Below are 11,301 nucleotides of genomic sequence, written 5' to 3'. Positions count from 1 at the left end.
ACAAAAAAATGTATCTAGACATTTATCCAGCTTAATCTTCTTAACATATTAAAGTGATTTGCTTCACCCTGAAGTGGCTGAAGTTGAGAGCTCACCGCCCCTCATGGCACTAAGACCTCAGAGGCATTGTGGACACCTTCCGCTCTTAAATAAGGAAAAGGTGGGCAGGAGTCAAGCTGCTTCTTAGCTGTGCAGCTATAGCTGTCCCCACTGTGTGTCCATTTTACATTTTTTTGTTCTGTTATTAGTCCAACTGTTGCACTCAGTCAGGGTTCTTAGGCACACGGCTCTGCCAGCACTGCCCACACTGTGGTGTGGAGGTTTGGAGCTCTCAGCTTTTGAGCTGAACAGAAAGAGCTCTCTCACAGAGTAGGTGTTGGCATGATGCTTTGTTTCTTTCTGTGAATGTCATAAAAGGTATGGATAATGAGAAAACTGAAGCGCAGTGATAGCATGATTTATCTGGGTGCCAACTTTATGCCCGGCTTTAGCGTTTGGCATTTGCAGATAGACGATGTGCTTAACCTTTTCTTCAGACGTGACACAAATGTGAGAATCGGTTGTGGCAGTAGCAATGTGTTTTTTTTTCTGTTTTTTTTTTTTCAAAGCATCACTTTGCAGGCTGGGCAGCTGAAAGGTCCTGGTCAAGCTCGAGTACAGCTAATGTCTCTGTCTAACATCATGCTCCGCAGATGAGCCTCGAGGCTTTCGCTTTGTCTGATCTCGTCTGTGAAACTGTAGGTTTACACGTGGAGACAGTCACTGCAGCCAAAATTGATCATTTATTACCATCATGGTATTTAACTTAACATCTGTCAAATATTATCAGAGTGAGTGCAACAATTGTTTAACAGTAATAGAAAAAGAAAACAAAATTATTTTAATAAATCCACGTCACCCACCGCCTTTTAATGACAAAGTGTTAGATTAATATTTTCTTATGTGAAGAAATGATGTTATGACCATATTTAGGGCTGCACCGATAGCAGTTTTCTGGCCGATCAAAGATCTTTAAAAAGCCTGACCTGATTTTCTGATTTTGGCCAATATCATTAATTTCAGGTATTATAAGGTCACAAAACACCTTCATTGTTTCAGTCTTATTTTATAAAAAAAAAAACATTGAGTAATACCCTTGAAACAATGCTAACTTGTTTTAACTGGACATGAGTTTGAGCTCACAGCAGAGTAAAAGGGGACAGTGGCTGATTTTCTGACCTTTGCGGAGGTAGATAAGATTGGTGGATAGGATTTCTGATTTTCCAAAATTAAAATCTTCGGAGCTGATTTACTGGTGCACCCTTAGACATTTTGGCCAAACCCAAAAATATGTGCAATCTCATGTAGTCTTGCTTGAGCCGATAGCACTTGAAGTATAACCGTCAGCTACTACCACATCAAATCTTAGCTCAACATTTATAAAATTCCCATGTGATAGCAGTAGAGGTTTATATCAGGTGTTTTTGTTTCAGTTTGTTTTTTTACAACCTTCTAAAAAAAGTGTCGGCTCCCAATGATCGCTGATGCATTTGTGCTCACAGCTTATTGTACAAGTGTTCAGAGGTTTGTAGCTTTTTAGGATGCCTCATGAAATAACATGTAAGTGTTTCTCCTGTGCAAACTGGCAGCTACACTTGACCCGTTGTACCGGGACTGGGTTTCTGACAGGTGTGATAACCGCACGCTCAGAGAGTCCGTACAAAATGTTGTTGAACCCAGCGCAGCTCCACACAGACGAGTACTTCAAACAAACTACAAGTGCTCGCTTCTTTTCAAACCACGCAAAATAAAAGAAATTGATTGGAACTAGAAAGCTTAGTACTGGATTTCCTCAAACTACATTTTTTTCCCCCACTCGCTCTAGGAGCTGCAGCTTAAATTAAATATATATTTTATCCGGCTTTGTTTTTTTTACTTTATTTCTTTGTCCAAATCCTGTTGAGTGGTGCTCCAGGTTTTTCCTTGAGTAAAAAAGTTGATATTGTTGTGAGGTTGGAGAAAGGACTTTTTTTTTCATGTGTGCAGGAATGTAGATTTCTTCCTCCCATGAAATCCTAATTGTGCCTTGGAGGGATGGTAGGGTATCTCTGCTCAGCTCAGCTCAACAGGATTTGTGTCTGTGTATGTTAGAGTATGTCTCTTAGCTTGAATACGGATATAACCCTTTCATTGCACAAGCTGCTGATTTTTCATATTTGCCAATAGGCTAATCCTGTGTATGTGTATCTTTTTGTAGCTAAAAAGTTTTTTTTTGCACATTTTTTTAAATGATTTGATATTTGGTAAGAATTATTTGGAGGTTTATTTTTTGAGAGTAAGCCATATTTGAAAAATAACTTCTAAGACCAAATTTAGTCGATAGATTGTAACCAGATGGAGGAGTTACAGGTCAAAACAATGTCTGCCCTTTGTGCTCCTTGAATTATTACTGTGCATTTATTTATGCAAATCCAGGATAAGATCCTATCTGCCTGCAGCTACAAACCCCTCTGGATTTGGTCCATGTGTTAGGCAGATTGGTTGACAGTTAAAAAGGAATTGCAACGACATATATATGTGAAGATTATCTCTGTAGTCATTAATTGTTTCTTGAAAAGGGGATTAGGATTACTAGTCTTATAGAATAGTGTCACCTGTCCTTCGTCTTCTCAATGTTGCTTCAGTCCCCCCCCCCCCCCCCCCCCCCCCTCATTTCAGTATCAGTACAACTTGGCAAAATAAAAAAGGGCTGGCTTATTCAAATGAATCATCACGCTGGAAATGATTCAATATGTGCTACATTCAGATGGGTGATATATTATTCCCTTGGGGAGAGGCAAAGATGGAGCTGTGGAGCTGTTTTATTTGTGCTGTCTTGATCAGTGTGTCAGGCAGAGAGGCTGAGCTTGTTCTCTATGAATGGACGAGCCCTTGAACCATAAACCTGTACCTCCTCTGATAACAGTTTCTGCATTGTGATGTAAGTGCCATTCTCTGTGATGTCCTCTCTGACAGCACTAAATATATCAACATGAACAAAATGAACTGTCAGTCGGATCATTTTATTTCAACCTGTTCTCCAAACTAAGGATTTCTTGTGCTCTGTTTGTGTGTGTGTGTGTGTGCGTATGTGTTTGAAGACATATTTTGTTAATGTTTTAAGGCAAAGCTCCACATTGTCATTGCATTGCACCAGGCTTTGCTGTACATGTTCTCCATATTTTTGCCTTGAGATGCAAGTTTTTACTGCACTCTCAGTCTTTCGACCATCACGTTGCAGGTCATTATGTTCCTTCTTGTGTTTGGACCTCCGATGTCTGAAAATGACAAATCTTCTGAAGTGAAAAGAGTGCACCCTGAATTACTCAGAACCCACGATGACATGGTCCCGATTGTCAGACGGGTGGGCTGGTGACACTGGAACACAGACGGTGCTTGTCTGTTTGAAATATTCTTTTTCAAGCTTCCAAGCCCTGGGCAGCCCTCTCTCCCAGTCTCTCAACACCCAGCTTCGCCCACTGAAACAAGACTTCCATACTGGAAAATCCGGCCCTGTCAACTGGCAGTCTGGACTAGATTCAGCCCACATAACGAGGACCCACCACCACCACCACCACCACTTCCACCCTTTAATAAGCACTAGAGTTTGCCACCCCATGTAGATGCCTTTTGGTCGCCATCCATGGATGGCGTCAATAGCATCTTCCTACACAAAAGTGACTGAACGAAGGGCACAAGAAAATGTGGGAATAATTTACACTTTCTCACTGTACTACCATCAGAAACCATAATTAATCATGATAGAAAAAAGGTGGAAGCCATCTTGGCTGGTGAAACACGCAGTGCCTGTGAACAGCCCTGACACCTTTAACATCTCCGATGGCCAAATAGGAGGGGGTGTCAGAGTGCTTACAACTGAGCTCCCTTCATGGCAGCATGTTTCCTCTCGTCCTCAGAATTGTGTCTGCTTCATGAGGCTTCTGTGCGACAGCTTCACAAAGTGTAACTGTCGCGGTCCTTTATATATTTTATCTACACGAAGGGAAATCGGAGACAGTCTGTCAAAATAGACTGATAATTTTTCTCAGTCTTTCACTTTTCACTAGCTGCCAAAAGAAAATGTGATGAACCAAAGTAAATTAATTTTATGACACAAGTAATTATGATCCGTAAGTGTTTGCTGCTTTGAAATTACATGTCACACTCCGTTTAAACTTGCTGTTCTCGGTTGCACGTGCGCTAATCTGAATAGATATTTATCACTTTGGCATGAATCCTCCAAAAATCTCTTGAGAGCTTGATTTAGATTCCCAGATGGAGGTGAAGTTGGTAGAAGGAGCTCACCTTTTAACTTTATTTTTTCTTTTCCAGGGAGCTTGGTGGTAAAATAGCAGCAAAAATACTAATCTTTGACTCTCAGTGTGTGACATACTTGACAGATTAATTATAGATATGAGTTCGCGGGTGTAATTTGCCCTGTTTGACTTTGTTGTGTGCTCAGCAGCCAAACTACATGACAAATATATTTCCCTCTTGCCTCATTTAGCACAGAATCCAAGGCTCGTATTCCAGCACCTGACTGCATGTTGCTTCAGTGTACCTGTTAGTGGTGGTTACTGCGTCTGAGCATGTGCATTTGCAGAAATGCTTTCATGATTGTGAGTAGGTGTATGTGTGTAAAGCCACCACTAAAAAGTGTTGAAAGCCTCAGCTAGCAAGATCGCATCCAGGGTGACTAATAAGCTTAACATGAGCACGGCTGTGTTCGCAAACATGGCGCAGTGAAAGAAGTCTTCAACGTTGGGAGAAATGCAGAAACGATTCCTTAGGCACCTACTAATTCCTTCACCCCCCTCAAGCTTCAATCAGACTGTGAACCATCTTTCTGTTAGCTGTGGATTTATCACAGCTACAAATTGCAGATCCGAGGGCTTCATAAACAAAGTTTCAGCACCGACTTTCATTTAAACATTCGCAAAGTTTATCAGAGGGCTGCGCACACGCAGGTTAGAGGCAAAAACGAAATGCACTCTTGAGTGACAAAAAGCAGTAACGTGCACTATAGGCTACGAGAGATGTTGCATTGTCTCATCTTGCCTTCTGTCATGTGTTAATTTGATTAAAATATAGCGTATTAGCATGTTTCTATGATGAGAAAGAAAACCTGATTACACCATTATGTAAACTTGTGTTTGATATTCTGCTCTGATTCCTCCTGAGCTGCTTCCTCTTCATAGCTCACCCACTCTCCTGCTCGGCTACGCAGCTGAAAACTCGTAGTCGTGTGTGTAGCTCTAGAACGTGCAGTTGTATCCACGCGTGACTTTCCTTTGACCATGTGGCTCCTCAAAGTGTGGATTTATGAGCCACTTCACACTCCGTCCCTGTGTGGGAGCAGGCTGTGATAAAAATAGGCAGGTTTGGAGGTATCGAGCAGCCTCACCATTGGAGGCACTTCATAAAGAACTCGTTTGCACGTCGTTTGTTTGTGTTGTTGAATGAAGTGAATAAGTTGGTGTCTGCAGCTTTTATTGGCTCTTGTAAGACTACATTCATACATTCCTCACACAGTATTTTCATAGATGAACTGATCTTTTAGATCTTTGAGTTAGGAATAAGTTGGTAGCTTAAGATCGGTTTGCAGTGGCGGCCATCTTGATTTGGTTCATCAAATATTTTGCCAAAAATTCTGATAAACAGAGCTGATTCCAGCAGTTATTACTAAAGTTTTAAGTATCAAAGAGTGACCCTCAGCTACTACCGTGCCAAGTTTCAACTCAATATCTGTGAAACCGACTGAATTTTCAGTTGAATTTGATTGACTTTCAAAGTTAATCCATTGTATGTATATCCAGTAAATACTTTCTGACAGTTTCAATAAAATTTATCCAGTTCATGAGATATTTTGTTAACACAACAAACAAAAAAACTGAGACACACACAAAAACAATCTTGCCCACCTTCACCTTTTGGCAGCAGGACATGTAGTCCTTTGAGCCTCCGTAGCTACTCTTTGAGGCAATATTAAAATAAATAAAACAACTTTGATCTAACTTTTACTTTCTTCGGTGAGATTAGTGTTAAAAGAATTAATCAGGAAAATAAAATGACACCACAGAATAATTACAAGGCAGCTTTTAGTGTCATGATGGAGAAAATGTTTCATTTAATGTCATTACGATACAATTTGTATCTCTTCATTGGTCATGAGAAGACATGTTATCTGCATTATAGTTTGATTTGGACGTTTTTTTTATTTTGGGTGGATAGTTTGAAAATAAAAGAGAAATCATGTGACATTGTGTAGATTTTTAAAGTATTTTAAAACATTGTATTTTTAAATTGTCTGAAATGTTTTATTTAAAAAGAAATCTTAATAAAAAAATTAAATGGAAAAACAGGCACACAGCCTTCCATATTGGATTTCTAAGTAAAAATTTCACAAGGATACTCCAGATATTCATCCTTTTGCTTCGAAGTTCCAACCATCACCTTTACAAGCCACATAACTGGTTAAATTAAAAAACAGCTCAGATAGACACGGAAAAAATGGGCCTATCATATAGGACAGGGGTCTGCAACCTGCGGCTCTGGGGCCACATGTGGCTCTTTGGTCCTCCCTCTGCAGTGACTCTTTGAAAATGTGACCAAACAAAAGAGATTTTTTTTGTTTTTTTATACTCAAAACACTAATAAATTTTATGCAAATATGTGATCAATACTACTAATACAAAAATACTAATCCAAAAAGTAAAATATGTTAGCTCATGCTAGCCTGTTTTCTACCTAAATAATCCAACTTCTTTCTATAATCTTTCTCTCAAATCCATCAGGGTTATCTTTAAACACTTTTAGGACTACATAATAAGAATTAGGAAAAAATGTCTGACTAGTTCAGCTGTACCAGTTTTTATGAAATTCTGTACTTGTTATGAATCCACCTTGTCAGCCATGTGCTATCCTAACCTTGTCATATTTCATGCCACAGCTTTAGCCTCAGTCCTTTGTTTTATTATCTAAGTCTAGTCATGTGTTTTTAACAACCCAAGTTCATGTTCACAACCTCAGCCTGCTTCTGCTCTGTTTTTTTCCCCTCCCATCACGATTTCACCACAGTCCCGCCTTCATGCAATCAACTTCACGCAACTCACCTGTTATTCCCAGTATAAAGCCTTGTCATTTACTCTGAAGCCGGGTTCCCACCAAAAGCGTTTGGAGCAGCCAAAATGCTCCTGCCGCATGCGTTTGGCTACTTGTCAACAGCTGTCCATTCACACTGAACGCGTCTGAAGACACGCAATGGGAGGAGCGTCTTTGTTCTTTTTCCAGTTGGTTGATGTTTGAAATAAAGATAAAATAAATAAAATAGCTTTGCTGTATTTACTAAAGAGCAAGCGAACGTTGCGCACAGCCGATAATCACCAGATAATTTTAGAGGTGGTTTCGCCACTTCAGGTGCTGCAAGCTGAGGGGACGACCCCCCCCAGCCCCAGCTCAGCGATCTGCTGTCTCATCACATTGGTGCTGATTATCTCTAGCCAGAACACCAACTGCAGATGGCCTATTTCAGCTACAGGCTCCTGTCCGTCTGTGTCGGGTTCATGAAACCGTCACGTGAAAAAAAATATTCTCCCCCGATTGGTTGCTGCTGCGTGTCCAGCAGCCAAAGCTCAATTTGTTGAACTTTAGCAGCCGCTGCTTTGGACCTTGCCTCCATGTGCGGAAACTGCTCTGCCGCATCCTACCGCTACCTTGTGCCCTGCTCTGAACTGCCAAAACGCGCCGCAACACGCTGCACTGCTCTTAGATGCGCGGCCACCATAGACTTTACATGTAAACTGGCTGCTTTGGCTGCTCCAAATGCATTTGGTGTGTACCCGGCTTCAGTCTCTGCTAGATTTTCATGTGCTCTGCCATGAACTTCCCACATTCTTGTACCTTGTTCCTCGTTAGTTCTGGTTCCCTGATCCTGCTCATGCTCCTCGGTTTCATGATCTCTGCCTTTGCCCTCGTCGGACCCTTCCTGTCATCTGCTTGCCTGGTAACGACCCCTGCTTCACTTCCTGGTTTTTTGGCTCTTGGATTTACCCTCCTCGGCATGACGCTTCATCGGATTACACGGCTCTCGACCCCTGCTCAGTTTACGGATCCACGACTCAAGCCTGTTCCACGTAGTCTGGTAATTCTTTTGGTTTTGAGCCTCGCTTACCCCTTGACCTAGTTCTTTCCCATAGGACTCAAACACAAAGCAATACAGAACAGTGACGACATCACACTGTCTCGGACCCTTTCTATCCAAATCAGTGTTTGTGTATGGAACACCCAAACGAACACCAGGTCAGTGGCTTTGCGTCTTCCCTCAGTCAAAGTTCACATTGATACTGTTATTAATAGTTCTTTTTTGTGTCCAGAAGTTCCAGTCCAGTTTGATGTCCTGATCCAGAACCACGCCAAAGCCTTGCACATTAATAATAAAATCTGTAAAACTGTTTTTGAGTTTGGCATTAATTCAGAGTTCAAAAACCGGTTCTTATCAGTACTATCGTCAGAATTGTTCTTGTGCATGAATATGTTATGTTTTCAGTCTTGAAGTGTAAAAATAATAATAAATAATAAAATTCACAATATACTTTTTAGGTTTATGTCACCTCCACTGGCCATAAAGGTTCACGAAAAGGCCTTGGAAAAGCCCACGGACCACCAGTTGATTATCACAGTTGTAGCTTATTTTGCAGCTCTGGGCACATTTTATTAGCGAGCTGAGGAGCAGAAAGGGCTCTAAAGGTTGCAGACCCCCTGAAATAGGAGAAACAGTCCTGTTGTACATCTTCCCTTTGTTTTTTAGTTTTTGTGTTTTGTTCATGTCTAGTCTGTGCTATCCAAGCTGCTGACTGATCATTTATTTTGTAAATTAAGCAGTTAATAACCATTGAAATGATCAATATTATATCGGATGTGTTTTCGATTCATATTGAACACATATCTGTCACAATATCGTTATCGAATTATCACCCAGCCGTAGCTGAGACTCATAAAATTTGACTTTCACTGATTATCCTATTGAAGTGTAATGGTCTGCCAGTAGTAATTCTTTTTGACTTCATGGTGGCTCACTGGTGTATAAAATACTGAAAACTACTAAAAACTCTATCTGAGTTTGTAGTGATCAGAGTACTTTTAAATCTCAGTATCCAGGTAATAAACCTTTGGTTTAATAGTATTAGTTACCAGCTTCAGATATCCACTCTGTCTGTCATGATGCTGATAATGGAGGTATTATTATATGGCTTGCACTGAGGAGAAATGAAGTTTCAAAGTCTCAGATGAGCTGCGGGGGATGGGCTGTTATTAATGACAATGAGGACCTTTTACACCTGTACGGTTGTTGACCTCTAGGTGAGCGGTGCGGCCCCCCTGCATTCTCCATCTCATCTTTTGGGTCTATGGTCCCACTACTCTTCTCAGGATTCAATTACTGCTGCCTGGCTGACCTCTGACCCTCTCTCCACGAGAATGAACCTCATCTTCTGACCCTGGCGCTGTTACTGCCTTTAAACTTGCTCCATGACCGCACTTGTTTCACTCTCACTGCTGTCCAGTTTCTAAACCAAACAACTTGTCATTAAGTGTAAAAGTTGATGCCAAGTGTCCTCTGTAAATTAATATCATGTCACATTATCTGTGAGTTTTCAAAGTGTTTTTGCTTATAGACTTCGCCTCCTGCCGCCGTGTTTTACAGTTCCTATATTTCGGTATTTGCAGACTGATCTTTCACCTTGCTGTAAGCTGCAGTCGATGGTTGTTAAGCCGTGACCGTCTCTTAATCACAACACAGATACCTGTTAATTACCAAACGAGTTCGAGTATTTTTGCTGCTTAAACAGGGATTTGGGATCAATGCATTGCTTTGCTCTGGGATGAGCAGCAAACGTAGTTGACCATTAAATTAAACATGGTGCGCTTTGTGTGTGAGGGGATGAAGAACTCGCTGGATAAAGCAGCTGGTAGATTATTAGGCTGCTGCACGGATGGCACAATTTGGTAGTGGGTCACGGATAAAGCATGAACTTGTAAACTCACAGAGGGGCCTCTCCTTCCTCCCTCCTTCTCACTAACTCACTCTTGCCCCTCGCGGTGTCATCAGTTAGCAGAGCTGGGCTCGATAGCTCAGGCAGTTCTTGGAGAGCGGCGATTAGCCATCTCTCTGATTCTCATCCCCAGCAGAGTTCACTCAAAGGTAATACAGTGGTTTTCCACCCTCAGAGACTCTGACTTCACCCTTTCTTTTGATCTTCACTGCCTTCTTTTGAGCAAATGCTGCACTAATTTAGCTACTTAAAGCGTACTTTTAGACATCAAGTGGTAAATGTATTGAAAATCCACACATACAGTATATATTAATATATTTCTGCAGTTTCATATCATTAAGAATAAGCGTGAAGATCTTGTGGCGTCCTTGAAAACCGAATTCTCATTCTCCTGTTTACCTCAGACTAGTCGTCGTGCCAGAGACTCCCAGTCAAGTGCAGGGTTTAGTCCAGCCGCCTGCATCTGAGGTGTGGTCTTAGTGGGCCGTTTTGCTGTGATCACAGCAGGAAGTAGGAGGTTAATCTCAAGAGGATGCAGGCTCAATCTCCCCCCGCCTCCAGCTTTTACCCAGGACTCTCACATCCCCTGCTGCACAACTTCTGTGGCAGCGATCTGCCCACATTTAACTTCTGCTTTACTTATTCTGACATTTAACCCATGAAAGCACACTATATTGCTCACTTTTAACCTTTTAGCAAAGATTTACACAACACATGAACACGGTGACATTGTATAAAATCTGTATATTTTGCTACTTCCAGTGTAAGCATCTATTTTGAGTAATTATCTAAGCTTAAATCTTAGGTCTTTTCAATAGGACTGATGATTAACACCAGAAAGGAGTTCCAAAATTTATTAGAAAATGTTTGCCTTCCAAGACTGAGCTATGAGAATTAGCACTGATAAAACGTGTCTTGATATACATTTAGTTTGTTAAAGCCCTGATAAATTATTTCAGATGGCAGAGTATGCATCTGTTTTTCCCTTGAGTCTTTCACACATATCTGTGTGTAATTAATGTGAATTGTGACAGATGGAGGGAAAAAAATGTCCTCGTACGAGAGAAGGAAGGGTACATGCCACAATGTGTGAAGTGCAGGCTTGATGGGAGCTTCTTGTATTATTTGCTGTCCATGCCAGCTGGACTAGTGAGAAAAAAAAATGTTACAGGTAGAAAATTCAAGCTTTAAATACTTGCAGAAATCAGTGAAAATTCAGTGCCCACCATGAATA

This window comes from Austrofundulus limnaeus, unplaced genomic scaffold (genome assembly GCF_001266775.1).
Source record: "Austrofundulus limnaeus strain Quisiro unplaced genomic scaffold, Austrofundulus_limnaeus-1.0 Scaffold393, whole genome shotgun sequence".
Lineage (NCBI taxonomy): Eukaryota > Metazoa > Chordata > Actinopteri > Cyprinodontiformes > Rivulidae > Austrofundulus > Austrofundulus limnaeus.
Note: the sequence above shows the minus strand (reverse complement) of the source record.